The sequence below is a fragment of the Galeopterus variegatus genome, unplaced genomic scaffold, assembly GCF_000696425.1.
Source record: "Galeopterus variegatus unplaced genomic scaffold, G_variegatus-3.0.2 Scaffold6198, whole genome shotgun sequence".
Lineage (NCBI taxonomy): Eukaryota > Metazoa > Chordata > Mammalia > Dermoptera > Cynocephalidae > Galeopterus > Galeopterus variegatus.
Window position 1 is genome coordinate 47,675 of NW_007732309.1, and position 14,847 is coordinate 62,521.

Genomic DNA, 14,847 nt, shown 5'->3' on the forward strand with positions numbered 1-14,847 from the left:
ATGACTATAACTCCCAGGTGGGTCATAAGTATGATTAAACATTTCGGTAAAATTCTTAATTTCATTCTCAATCCTCCCAGAGTGATACTTATGAAGCAATAAAGAATAAAATATAATAAAACAAGGCAAGTACACGAAACTCAAAAAAATGAGGGTGGGAGTGCAGCACCTCTTCCCATGATGAGGCTCTGCAAACATCGTGCCAAATCAGAGGAACTTTGTCAGACTCTGGCCAGAGGATCCTTGTCAAACTCTGGCTTCTTGGATTTGGTGCGCCCCCGCAGTCAGAGGGAATAAAAAGAAGTAAAGAATAAAGTAAGAATAAAGAAAGCCTACAAGACTGGCTTCTTGGATTTGGTGCGCCCCCGCAGTCAGAGGGAATAAAAAGAAGTAAAGAATAAAGAAAGCCTACAAGATTACAAGACGTATTGGACACCAGTAAGTGAACAAATGTTAAAATAATAGTTATTCCAGAGAGAGAAGAAATGTAGTAAGGCACAGAAACCCTACTTAATGAAATAACAGCTGAAAAGTTCCCAAGTATTGGGAGAGATATAAAAATTCACAATCAGGAAGCTCAAAGATCCCCAGTTAAAACCAACCAAAAAAGATCCTCTCTGAAACAACCAAAAGTCAAAGACAAAGAGAATTCTAAAAGCTGCAAAAAATATATAAGGGAATCTCCCATTAGACTATCAACAGATTTCTCAACAGAAACCTTGCAGGCTAGGAAAGAATAAGATAATATATTCAAAGTACTGAAAGAAAACAACTGTCAGCCAAGAGTGCTTTATCCAGCAAAGCTGTCCTTCAGAAATGAGAGCAAAATAAAGGCCTTACGAGACAAGCAAAAGCTTGTGGAATTCATCAGTACTAGATGAACCTCGCAAGAAATCTTAAGGGAGTTGCTACAACTAGAAATGAAAAGATAACAATTACTATTATGAAAACATGAGAAAGTATAAAACTTACCTGTAGAGGTAAATTCATAATTCAAACTCAGAACACCTCAGGGAGGTAATGGTGCTTTTTAAATCCTTCAATCCTCTAGTATGAAGGTTTAAAGTCAAAACAGTCAGAAACAACAACAGCTACAATTTGTGGCTACAGAACATACAATAAATATAAAAGTAAATTAAGGCAATGAAAATATAAATTGGGAGCTTAGGTCCAGAATATTTTCATGAGACTAAAGTTAGGTTGCTATCAGCTTAAAATAGTTTATTATAACTACAAGACTATTCATGTTAGCCCTGAGGAAACCATGATAAAAGAAATTACAGCAGATACACAAATGAAATGGAAAAGAGAAAGAAAACAAAGCTCACCACCACAGAAAACCACCAATCCCCAAAAGTAGATATTGAGAGAAAAAGAAAGGAAATAAGGATTGGCAAAACAACCAGAAACAATTAAGAAAATGACAAGAATAAGTTCCCACATATCGGTAGTAACCTTGAATGTAAATAAATTAAACTCTCCAATTAAAAGACATAGAGTGGCTGAACGGATAAAACAAAACAAGACCCAATATCATGCTACCTATGAGAGAGTCACCTACTAATAAAGATAAATATAGACTCAAAATGAAGGGCTGGAAGAAGATATTCCAGGTGTATGGAAACCAAAAGTGAGTGGGAGAAGCCATACTTATATCAGATAAAAAAATTTTAAATCAAAAACTGTAAAAACAGACACAGAAGGTCATTATATAATGATAGAGAAATGACTTCAACAAGAGGATACAACAATTGTTAACACATATTCGCCCAACACTGGAGCATCCAGATACACAAAGCAAACATTATTAGACCTAAGGTGAGAAATAGATCGCAACTGAATAATAGTAGTAGACTTTAACACCTCATTTTCAACAATGGACAGTTTATCAAAACAGAAAATAAAGACATAAACACCAGACTCAATCTTCACTATAGAACATATTAATCTTATGGACATTTATAGAACATTCTATTCAATAGCTGCAGAATATACATTCTTCTCAACTGCACATGGAACATTCTCCAGATAGATTATGTGTTAAGCCATAGAACAAGTCTACACAAATTTAAAAAGACAGATCTTATCAAGTATTTTTTTCTGATCACAGTGGCATGAAACTAAAAATCAACAATGAGAAAAACTTCAGAAACATTACAAATACAAGAAAATTAAACAAAATACTCCTAAACAACTAATGGATTAATAAAACATTAATAGGAAAATTAAAAAATTCCTTCAGAAAAACAAGAATGGAAATATATCATACTAAAACCTATGGGATCCAATAAAAGCTGTTCTAAGAGGAAAGTTTATAGCAATAAATGGCTTCATCAAAAAAGAAGAATGATTTCTAAGAAACAATCTAAATGATGCACTTAAAAGAACAAGAAAAGCAATAACAAACTAAACTCAAATTTTGCAAAAGGAAAGAAATAATAAAGCCCAGAGCAGAAATAAATGAAAAGGAAACTAAGAGAAACTGAAAAGATCAGCAAAATGAAGAGCTGTTTTTTTGAAAAGATAAGGAAAATTGGCAAAGCTTTAGCTAGACTAAGAAAAAAAGAGAGAAGACTCTAATAAAATTAGAAATGAAAAAGACTTTAAAACTGATACCACAGAAATACAAGGGATCATAAGAGACTATTATGAACAAATATATGCCAACACATTTTATAACACAGAAGAAATGGATAAATTCCTGGACAAATACATCTACCAAGATTAAATTACAAAGAAACAGAAAATTTCAAGAGGCCAACAAGTGAGGAAATTGAATCAGTAATAAAAAGTCTTCCATTAAAGGAAAGCCCAGAACCTGATGGCTTCACTGCTAAATTCTACCAAACATTTTAAATAAAAACTTAAAAAATTTCAAGAGGCCAACAAGTGAGGAAATTGAATCAGTAATAAAAAGTCTTCCATTAAAGAAAAGCCCAGAACCTGATGGCTTCACTGCTAAATTCTACCAAACATTTTAAATAAAAACTTACACCAATTCTTTTCACATTTTGTCAAAAAATTGAGGAGGAGGGAATACTTCCCAACTCATTTAATGAGACCAGCATTACTGATTCAAAAACCAAACAAGGACACATTAAAAAAAATTACAGGCAAAGGTACTGATGAACATAGATGCAAAAATTCTCAAGAAGATACTAGCAAATTGAATTCAACATTAAAAAATATCATTCACTACAATCAAGTGGGATTTATCCCAGATATGCAAGGATGGTTTAGGATATGCAAACCAATAACTGTGATACATCACATTAACAGAAAGACAGACAAAAACCAGATGATTATTTCAACTGATGCAGAAATAGCATTCAACAAACTTCAACATTACTTCATGACAAAAACTCTTAACAAACGAGGAATAGAAGGTACAAACCTCAATACAATAAAGGCCATATATGAGAAACCCAAAGCTAAAATCATACTCAATGGGGGAAAAACTAAAAGGTTTTTCTCTTAGATCAGGAACAAGACAAGGATGTCCACTTTCAACACCTGTATTCAACATAGTACTGGAAGTTCTAGCCAGAGAAATTAGACAAGAGAAAGAACTGAAAGGCATCTACAGTGTAAAGGAAGAGGTCAAACTGTCTCTGTTTGCAGATAACATGATCTTATATATAGAAAATCACATAGACTCCACCAAAAAACTGTTAGAACTAATAAACAAATTCAGTAAAGTTGCAGGATACAAAATCAACATGCAAAAGTAGGATTTCTATATACTAATAGTGAACTATTAAAAAAAAACAAGATACCTTCCTTTTACAACAACTACAAAAATGTAAGATACCTAGAAACAAACTTAACCAAGGTGAAAGACCTCCATAATGATAACTATAACACTTTGAATAAAGAAATTGAAGAGGCCATAAATCAATGGAAAGATATCACATGTTCATGGATTGGAAGAATTAATATTGATAAAATGGCTTTCCTATCCAAAGTGATCTACAGATTTAATGCAATGCTTATCAAAATACCAATGACACTCTTCATTAAAATAGAAAAATAAATCTGAAAATTCATATGGAATCAAAAAGACCCTAAGTACCCAAAGCAATCCTGAGAAAAACAAGGCTGAAGGCATCACACTACCTGGTTTCAAATTATACTACAAAGCTATAGTACCAAATCTGAATGGTATTGGCATAAAAACAGACATACAGACCAATGGAACAGAACAGAGAGCCTAGAAATAAATTTATCCAACCGTTCTTTGACAAAGGTGCCAAGAATACACATTTGGGAAAAGACAGTCTCTTCAGAAACTGGTACTGGGAAACCAGATATTCACATGCAGAAGAGTAAGACTAGACCCCTACCTCTCACCATGTACAAACATCATTCAAAATGAACTAAAGATTTAAATGTAAAACCTAAAACTATAAAACTACTAGAAGAAAACATAGGAGAAATGACCCAAAGCATGGGGTTGGACATGTATTGTTAAAATAAGACCTCAAAAGCACAAACAAGAAAAGCAAAAATAGACAATTGGAAGTATGCCAAACTAAAAAGCTTTTGGAAATCAAAAGAAGTTTTTAACAGTGAAGAGACAACCTACAGAATGGGAGAAAATATTTCTAAACTATATATCTGACAAGAGGTTAATGTCAAGAATGTGTAAGAAACTTAAATAACAGCAAAAAAAAAATCAATTAAGAAATGGGCAAAGGATCTCAACAGACATTTCTCAAAAGAAGACATACAAATGGCCAACAGGCATATGAAGAAATGCTCAACATTACTAATCACCAGAAAAGTGCAAATAAAAAAATCAATAAGCTACCACCTCACTCTAGTTAGAATGGCTATTATCAAAAAAGACAAAAGAAAACAGTGTTGGTGAAGATGGAGATATCTGCACTCCTATGTTCACTGCAGCACTATTCATAATAGCCAAGATATGACATCAACCTAAGTGTCTGACAATGGGTGAACGGATTTTCAAAATGTTGTATATATACACAATGGAATACTATTCAGCCATAAAAAGGATGAAATCATGTCATTTGTGGCAACATGGATGGACTAGGAAGCCACTATTTTAAGTGATGTAAGCAAGGCAAAGAAATACAAATACTACAAGATGTCACTCATATGTGGAATCAAAAAAAAAGTTGATATTATAGAGACAGAGAGTAGAAAAGTGTTTACCAGAGACTGGGGAGGGGAAGAGGGAGGGAAAACATGGAGAGTTTGGCTATCAGGGACAAAATTACTATTAGATAGGAGGAATAAGTTCTGGTGTTCTATTGCACAGTAGGGTGACTATGTGTAACAGTTAAGTTTTGTATATTACATAATAGTTAATAGGCTTTTGAATATTCTCACCACAAAGAAATGATAAATGCATGAGGTGATGGATAAACTAACTACCCTGGCCCAATCATTACACAAAATATATACGTATCAAAACGTCAGATTTTACTCCATAATTAGGTACACTTACAATGTGTCAACAAAACAAACCATTTTTTAAAAAGATAATATTGTCTATTAACTCAATTATGTCAGATGCCTGAAATGGTAATGCTATATGTTTTCTGAGACCACTTTTGCTTTTGGAACCTGACAAGATGAGATGGAATCCTGCAAACCTCAGTGGTCTCACCCTGTGAGACATTTTCATGTGACATGATGGTGGGAGAGGACCAATTACTAATGATTGAATGAGATTCTAGCAATAAACTGGTATCTCTTGAGTTGTATATGATTTCAATGTAAGGGATCCATGTTTGAACACTGGGGGTGGACTGTGATATTGTGAAATATATATTTGTTTCTTGTTCCCTGACCCATAGTTTTCTGACATATAACTCATAAAATCCTTGTAATCTCTGAAGTGATAAGAATGTCTTTTGTATGGTAATAAGATTACTCATGGCTGGGGTTCCCTAGACAGCTTCAGGATTGGGACTGGTAACTGGAAAGAAAAGCATAATTAGCGGGTTGGGACTTTCAACTCTGTAGAGCTAGAGCTAGGTTCTGGAGCTCACAGACCCCTCTAGCCTGTTCACAAACTTTTCACATGCAGGTCTACGAGCTGGGTAACCAGACAAAATGGTCCTTGGAGCCTTGGCTCAAGTAGGAATAGTCTTTATTCAGCACACGCACGTCTAAGAGTTAAACAGTCCAAAAGAGAAACTCAGAAACTCAACTGCTACTGGCAAAGTCAAAAGAAAAACTGAGCAGCTGCCAGCAGAGTAAACATGCTGTATTTTTAGATGAGAACTCTACTGGCCAGCTTCTGCTTCACAAACTCGAGAACACACAATAGCAACAAACTAAAAAGATACATGGGTGCACATGTGCACTAACTCCATGCACACACAACTTGTTTACAAGAAATGTGCTGCATGAACTCCAACTGGACCTGAGTTGAGGGAGCCTGACCAAACTATTCTGTTTTCCCCACAACTCCACCCTAAACCTTCAGGGATGGGAGAGGAACTGAAGGTTAACTTGATAACCAATGGTCAATCAATCAATTATGCTTGCAAAGTGAATCTCCTTTAAAAACCCAATCAAACTGTGTTCAGGAAGCTTCTGGATATCTAAACATGTAGAGGTTCCTGGAGGGTGGCATGCCCAGAGAGTGCATAGAGGCTCCACACCCCTTCCCACATAACCTCGCCCTGTACACCACTTCATATGTATTGTTTGTACTCTCTTTTATAATAAACCTGTGCACATAAGTGTTTTCATCAGTTCTAGGCACCACTCTGGCAAATTAATTGAATCCAGGAAAGGGGTCATGGGAACCCTGATTTATAGTTGGGCAGTCAGAAGCACAGGTAAAATAAACTCTCCCTCTCTCAGCATGTTGTATTCTCAGCACACTCTAGAGTTTTTCTTGAGAAGTACAAGTGAGAAGGGGGTGGGGGTGGGGGAACTGGGTCAGTCCAAGTCCACTTGGAGAAATGTCCTGCATTGCAAACACTTACTTTTTTGTTGTTGTTAATAGTCATCCTAACAGGTATGAGATTATCTCTTATTGTGATTTTGATTTGCATTTCCTTGATGATTGGTGAGAATTTTTCATCTACCCTTTGGTCATTTGCAGGTCATCTTGGGAAATGTGTCTATTCATGTGTTCTGTTCATTTTTTCATCAAGTTATTTGTTTTATTGATGTTGAATTGTTTGAATTGCTCATATACTTTGGGTCTTAACCCCTGACCAGATATGTTTTTTTGCAAATATTTTCTCCAGTTTTGTTTGTATACTTTTCTCTTTTTTTTTTTTTTTAGCTATGAAGAAAGTTTTTAGTTTTAGTCCCACTTGTTTATTTTTCCTTTTGTTCCTTGTGCATTCTGTTTCACATCCAAGAAACCATGCCAAGACTAATGTCACGAAGCTTTCCCCTATATTTCCCTGTAAGAATTTTATAGTTTTGGGTCTTATATTCAAGATTTTAGTGCACTTTGAGTTTGTTATTGTGTATGGTGTAAGACAGAGATCCCAGTTCATTCTTTTGCATTGCACTATGTGCTTTATTTGCTTTTTAAATATTTCTTACTTTTATTTTTGTTCTTCTAACTTGTTAATTTCAAAAGACCTGTGTTTACATTCAATGCTTGTTTTTCTTCTCCATGATCACATCTGCTGTTAAAGGTCTCTATTGAAGGCCCCAAGATTAAGATCCAAGATTTTGATTTGGTTCTCTTTTATGGTTTCTATTTCATTGCTAAATTTCTAATTTTTTCACATATTGTTCCCCTATTTTTTTTTTTGGTTGTTTATCTGTTTCCTTTTAGGTCATTGAGCTTCTTTAAGGTGGTGGAAAGGATGAATGCTGTGTTCTCACATAGTGAAAGGGGCAAAAACTCCTTTGCACCTGTTTATAAGAATGCCACTACCAATCATAAAGGCTTCAGGAGCTTTACCAGTATGATCTTGAAGACAAAGCACTGTTAAAGCAATGGCTACCAAGAGGTAGAAGTGGTCCAGTCAAAGCAAAAGTGGGCTGGTTAAGAGTAAAGGTTATGGCAACAGTTTTTTGGGATGCTCAAGGCACTTTGCTAGTTGACATACTGGAGGGCCAAAGAATGATAATATCTGCTTATTATGAGTGGAGAAAGTTAGCCAAAGTTAATGCCCAGGAGAGCTTTACCTGAGTTCTTCACCACAGCAATGCTTCTGCTCATTCCTGTAATCATTCAAGGGCAATTGTGTGAGAGTTTTAATGAGAAATCATTAGGCATCCATCTTACAGGCCTGATTTGGCTTCTTGTGAGTTCTTTTTGTTTCCTAATCTTAAAAAATCTTCAAATGGCACCCATTTTCTTCAGTTAATAATCTAAAACAAACAAACAAACAAACAAACAAACAAACAAACAAACAAACAAACTGCATTGACATGATTAAATTCCCAGGACCTTCAGTTCTTTAGGACTAAAGGGCCAGTATCATCACTCACAAAAATTGTCTTGAATTTGATGGAGTTTATGTTTAGATGTAAAGTTTATATATTTTTTATTTTTATTTTTTTATTTTAACTTCTCAATATACATTGTAGTCAATTTTCATGACCCTTTACCCATTTTTCTTCCCCCGTTAAAGTTTATATTTTTAATTTTGATCTTTTAATTCCATTTTCTGTGAACTTTTTGAAGTCTCCTTGTACATAACCTTATATTATTAACATTTTTTATCATGTTATGATACTCTTAAAATAAAATTTAATATTATTACCCTTAGTGCATTCAAAAAGTTGTGCAGCCATTAACACTATCTAGTTCCAGAATATTTTAATCACCCCAAAGAAAGATTCTGCACCCACTAGGCAGTCACTTCCATTCCCCTTTTCCCTCAACCCCTGGCAATCACTAGTCTGCTTTCTGTTTCTATAGATTTGTCTATTCTAGATATTTCTCATAAATGATACTATACAATAGTATACAGTGGCCTTGTGTGTCTATATCATTTTAAATTCTATTTTAATTTATGCTGTTGTAAACTTAGCCCCATTTTTTCTTGTAAGCTGTAACTGATTATACTTTGTAAACATTATGCCTACAACTGTTTCTATGTGACCTTTCTATTCTGCTAATTTACAAGGGTTTTTTTTGTGTGTATGTTACATATTTCTACTATGTTTTTGTATTTTGAGAAATATATCATCTGCAGATAGACATTTGCCCATTTGTTTACAATTTTCTCACTTCTTGCTGTTTGTTAAATTGTCTTGGCTATTTCCTCCAAGTTAATGTTGTATTTAGAGGAAATTTGAGGCTCCTTATTTTTATTTCCGATTTTAGTGAGAGTATTTTTAGTGTTCCTCAAACTACAAGGGCTTTACCCTGTCATTTTTGTAAAGATACACCGATTCTTACTGACTGTTTAAATGTAACTTTAATCCCTTTAACTCTGCCAACAGCTTTTTTTTTTATATCAGCACCCTATTTTTCTCTTTATTCTTATATCTAAAATGAAATGCATTAGTGAATTTCCTAATATTAAATCACCAGCATTCCTGGTATAAATTGCATTTGTTCATCACGTATTATTTTTAATCATCATCTGCAAACTTTTTGATAGTATTTTACATAAGATTTCCCTACGTACATGCAGGCATGAACATTTCCTATAATACTTTTTATTTTGCTGTAATTTTTTTAAAAATCTTGTTATCAATATTCTATCCAAATACTAAAAGTTACTTTGAACTTTTTCTATTTTTTTCAATGATCTTTAGATATTTTTAATAGCGTTGATTTAAATGTATTTAAAATATTGTAAGAATTTCTGTTAAATCATCTTACCATGGTTTATTTTATCATGGCCTGTTTGGATTATCTCTACTTCTGTCAATATTGGGAGAGTACATTTACCCAGAATATTTCCATTTCATTTGTGTTTGCAAGTCAATATTCATTGAATTCTACAAATTACTATTTGGGTTAAAAAAAATAATTACCATTATTTTTAGAAGAGTTTTACATTTATGCAAAAAAGACTTCACAGACAGTACAGAGTTCCCATACATCCTGCACCTTTCCCCCTATTATTAACATCTCATGTTAGTATGATATATATGTTACAATTAATGAACCAATATTAAAATACTATTATTGATACTTTATTCGGGTTTCCCTAGTTTGACCTAATATCTTTAATTTCTTTTTCATTTCATCCAAGATACTAAATTACATTGCCTCCTTAAGTTTCTTGAGGCTCTAATAGTTTCTCAGACTTTTCTTATTTTGGAGGAAAATTACTATTTGGGTTCAAAAAAATAATTAGCATTATTTTTCCTTGACACACTTGAAAGTATTGGTTAGGTACATCAGGACTGTCATTGCTACCACTGAATGTCACTCTACTGGGATTTGTATAATATTTTTCTTCTCCCCCAAGTATTTATTTATTCAATCATTCATTTACATCAAAATATGCCTAAAATACATCTAATATTTTAAACCATCAATTCTTGACATTATGTTTTTCCTGTCATTGTTACCCCATAATAGAAGCTTCTTAGACTATTTTTGTCATTCAATTTTTCTTCCCATAATGTAGAAGTGATCTGGAAGCTCAGGGGTCTCAGAGTTAAGGAAGGATTACATTTTGTGTAGAAGAACGGTTGCGATCCGTTGCCGGACACGGAAAAAGACAAAAGACAAAAAAAAAAAAAAAATGTTTTAATGTCTATCAAAGTTCATAATGAATGTACTATCACTTCAATTGAATACTGCTCCTCAATGGGTGAAATCTGTATGTAGGAATATTTGAGAAAATTATACTTCATGGTAGATTTTATCTCACAGATATAGCCATAAAATTATTGCTGGTTGAAATAAGGTTATGTAAAATTTGATAACTTAGTTTTTACTTTTGACAGGGTTCATATGAAAGAGAATAATAACCTACCCACCAGATACCCTTAAAAATACTAAAAAATTCATCACTCTTTAGGTGAAAATAACTCCAAATATCTTCTGAAGACTATTTTGCAGGCATTGATATCCATACCTGACAGAACATTTGGAAATAGAAAACAAAGATAAAAACTAAAATAGATTACAATTTTGAAATAAAAAGTATTTCAAAATTACATTCCTAATGGCAAAAAAGTAAATTTGAAATTACACTATATTTAGAAATTACTGACATAAGCCTATTATTATGTCAACAAAGTTTCGTGCGTGAGTTTCTGTGTAGCTCTAAATTATTGCAGTCCTCCGTTCTTCATTCTTCGGGTCTGGGGGTTGCTACTGATTTGAAAATACCCGCACCGCTTCTTTCACCGCAAGTATATTCCGACGTCGCCTTGCGAGCCCGGGGGTCGCCTTCCTTTGGGTTAAAGTCTGTGCGGCTAGTTTCTGCCTTCGGGATTCTGCGTGCGGGCCTTGTAGGCACCTCCTTTCGCGTCGTTTTCCTTCTTTAAACCCTTAGTGGCCCTGTCAGCCTCGCCGTCCTTTATAAGTCCTCGCCGGAGTGGTGGATTCACGTCTTTTGAGCCCCCAAATCTTCCCGTTGTCGGCCCCTGGAGGCAGCACTGACCACCCCAACCCAAGAGAGGTCGCGTCCTCTCCCTGGTCCTGAGTAACCCCTTCTGTCTCCCTCATCTCGGGTCCTTCTTCGCAGGCCACTTTCTTCCGCTCCCCGGCCCCCCACCCCCCGCAATCACCCCTCCGTGCTGGGGAGGTACTGGCCTGTCTTGTGACGTGCAGTGTTTTTACGCTCAAAATTCCACTCCACTGGAAAAATGTGCTGTTCTGAGAAGCAGCCACTTTATTCCATCGCTTTCCTTTTGAATGCGTGGGTAAAGTGAATCGGGATAAAAAAAAAGAGAGAGAGAGGACTGAGAGAAGTAGAAAAACAGAAGGAGAAAAGGATGAGGAGCAATCACAAAGCTGGTAAAGTGGAGGATTGGTGAGATATTTGCAACAAGATAGTAAGAGACAAAGAATCAACAGAGAAAGGGGCAGAGAGAGAAAAGAACACAGAGAAATGTAGAGAAAAGCTCTATCTACAGGGAAGTGAGGGAAGCAAAATATGGAGAGGAACAGCGAAGGTTGAAGCCCTTCCTACAGAGAGAGCAGAGCGGGGAGCAAATGAAAGCATTAGAGCCATGCCAGATAGAGCAATGAGGTGATGGGACAGAACGCAGAAGCAGTGGGTGACAGGAGAGCACGGGGTGGCGGGGGGAACACAGCAGAGAGGAAGCATAGGGGGTTTCCCCCTAACGCCTAGGTATAATATCAGTCTCAGCCCCACCCCACCTCTGGTCCATATTGCGTGCTGTCTGTGTTTCTTTGTTTCTTTGTTCTGCTTCTTCGTCTACCTCTGGATACTGGTTACAACAAGGCCCCAAGGGGAGAGCCAGAAGGTAGGAGGTGTTCTGGGCTTGCCCACTCTGAGTGGTGCTCAACCCTGGGTTCACATTAGAGTGCTGAGGCCATTTGTAGAGTCTCTTGTGCGCCCTTAGTGGAGATACCCATTCACACTGTCAGGTGAGGGCCCAGCCTCAGTCATATTTTTTGTGCTTCAGGTGCTTCTAGTGTGTATCCAGCATTGAGCACCAAGGCTCTGTGTCCTCCATTTCTGGAGGCTGAGATCAGCCTGTGGTCCACCGAGGGGTGCGGCGTGCTTTTGCCAGGTTTGGTCAGTGTGTGCTATGAAGGGGAACTCAGTCCAGCCCAGCTCCCCACTGCTGCAGCATGTGCGTGGGCTTCACTGGGCAGGGTGAAGCGAGTCCAGATCAAAAACTCACTTATTGGTTTTCCTGTGGGAGTTTATTGTCCCTTTGTCCTCCTGGTGCAGTGGGTAAAAGAGGACAGTCTTTCCACATGGTGTGTGTGGTTGTGGCACAAGGGGGTATGTTGTACCTAAGCATTAAATCGTGTATTTTTTGACTTTCAGTTGACTTCTAAAGACTCATGTTATGTGAGGAAGAACCGCTGAAGGGGAGGAAGAGGAAAGAAAAGGAATCAGGAATGGTTCTTACTCAGGTAAAGTGATATTCTCTATGGATTGTTCTGCGTCTCCTTCTGTTGTGAAATGTGAGCATTGGAGTTGCTTATCTTTGACCCAGAAGTATCCTGCCTGACATGCTTGCTCACACACAACCATGCCTTCCCTCAGTCCTTCTTATCTCCACTTAGATTTCATCTCACTATGACCCAGTGACAGAAGTTGTGAAGAGGCTGCACTGGCCATTGTTCTGGGAAAGGCTTCCTTCTCAGGCATAGGTTGGAGTTGGGGTGTGGACTCTGTGGTGTCAGTGCTGCTGGGCAGCAGGAATTGTTTAGCAGCCAAATNTTCTCAGGGAAGCAGCAGGTCCAGATGGACACACACTTTTCTAAGAATCCCTCATGGCTCACACCTATTTTCTGTTCTCTCCCTGTGAAACCCCATCTGCCTCCAGAACCCATGAAAATGAAAAAGCTTCTCCCTAACTCTCCAACACTATTTTTGAAGAAGCTCACTGGACACTTATAACTGTTTCTGATATGTGAGAACTGGGAAAAATGGTTGTAAAATATTGTCAGCTCCCCTAGCATGCACCATCATTGGCACTACACTTGAAGTGTTAATTGCAATTTTGTGGGGAGATGAGGTCCCAGACCATTATCTCAGGGTCTGGCTAGCTCTATCTCACACATGTACTAGTGGTCAAGACTTTCACAGTGAATCCACCATCCTGGCAGCAGGAACAAGGTGGATGAGTATTTTCTATTTTCATCTCAGAGGCTATCTCTAAGGACAGAAGTATATCCGGACTCTGGAAAGGTGCTCATATTAGAAAAGGGATTCTTCTTCATAAAAACAGGTCCAGTGTTATGTCCCTTTGAAATGCAGGAATAATTCCCAGGGTATGTACTGAGGCTATGGAGAGACACTGGAGGTGTCTGACTACACCGATCACTGACATCTCAGTATAATTTAATGTAATCTACATTCAGTGATGTTTGATGTTTACTTTGTATTAATATCACCTGATACTTATGTTACGTTATAATTATAATGGTGAAACTCATCCACCCTATAAGAATACAAACACTATTTTCAGAATATGAGAGGTGTTATAAAATTTTTTTTAATGTGATGATGAATAAACAAAATCAAATAAACTAATCAAATGATAAAACTGTAGAGAACTGTATGTCTGACAGGAATTTCTACAATATAATTCTTTTTTCTATAGGTGGGCATATTATGTGTTTAAAGGATACAGTAATTATATCTCCCCAGAAACAAACATGTGACCTGCTGATCATGGTGAAATGCTTTTCCATCTTGAAATTAAACAATGATTCTTTGAGGAAAAGTTAACATTATGACTGTTGGGGCTATGGGTTAAATGTGTCCCCCAAAAGTTCATGTATTGGAAACTTGTTCCCCATAGTTACAGTATTAAGAGGGTGGGAAATTTAATCATGGTATTTGAAAGGTGGGACCGTTGAGAGGTGACTGGATTATGGATTATCAGAATCATGGGTGTCGTTCTGATGGTTTTATATGGAGAGTGGGTGAGAAGGTTAGGTCTCTTGCTCAGCCCATTCTCACCATGTGATACCTGAACTGCTGTATAGAATCACATCAGCAGGAGAAACACCCTCACCAGATGCTCCCCTCTGGACTATGGACTTCCCAGGCACTGAAACCATAAGAAATAAATTTCATTTTTAAAACAAATAACCCAGTTTCCTTATTCTGTTATAGGAACATGGCAGGTTGAAGGTTCTAATGTATCTAGTGATATTTCTCTGTTAAAAAATGTTTTAATGAAGGGCCGGCCCGGTGGCGCACTGGATAAGTGGGCCGCTTGGGAAGTGCGGCGGCGCTCCCGCCCGAGGGTTCGGATCCCACATACAGA

At 36.6% G+C, this 14,847-nt stretch overlaps 1 protein-coding gene across 1 annotated transcript in view; it reads left to right on the forward strand.

Moving 5' to 3' along the window:
- Positions 1-14,847, forward strand: part of LOC103605970 (zinc finger protein 665-like) — a 37,656-nt gene that overhangs the window by 2,765 nt on the left and 20,044 nt on the right.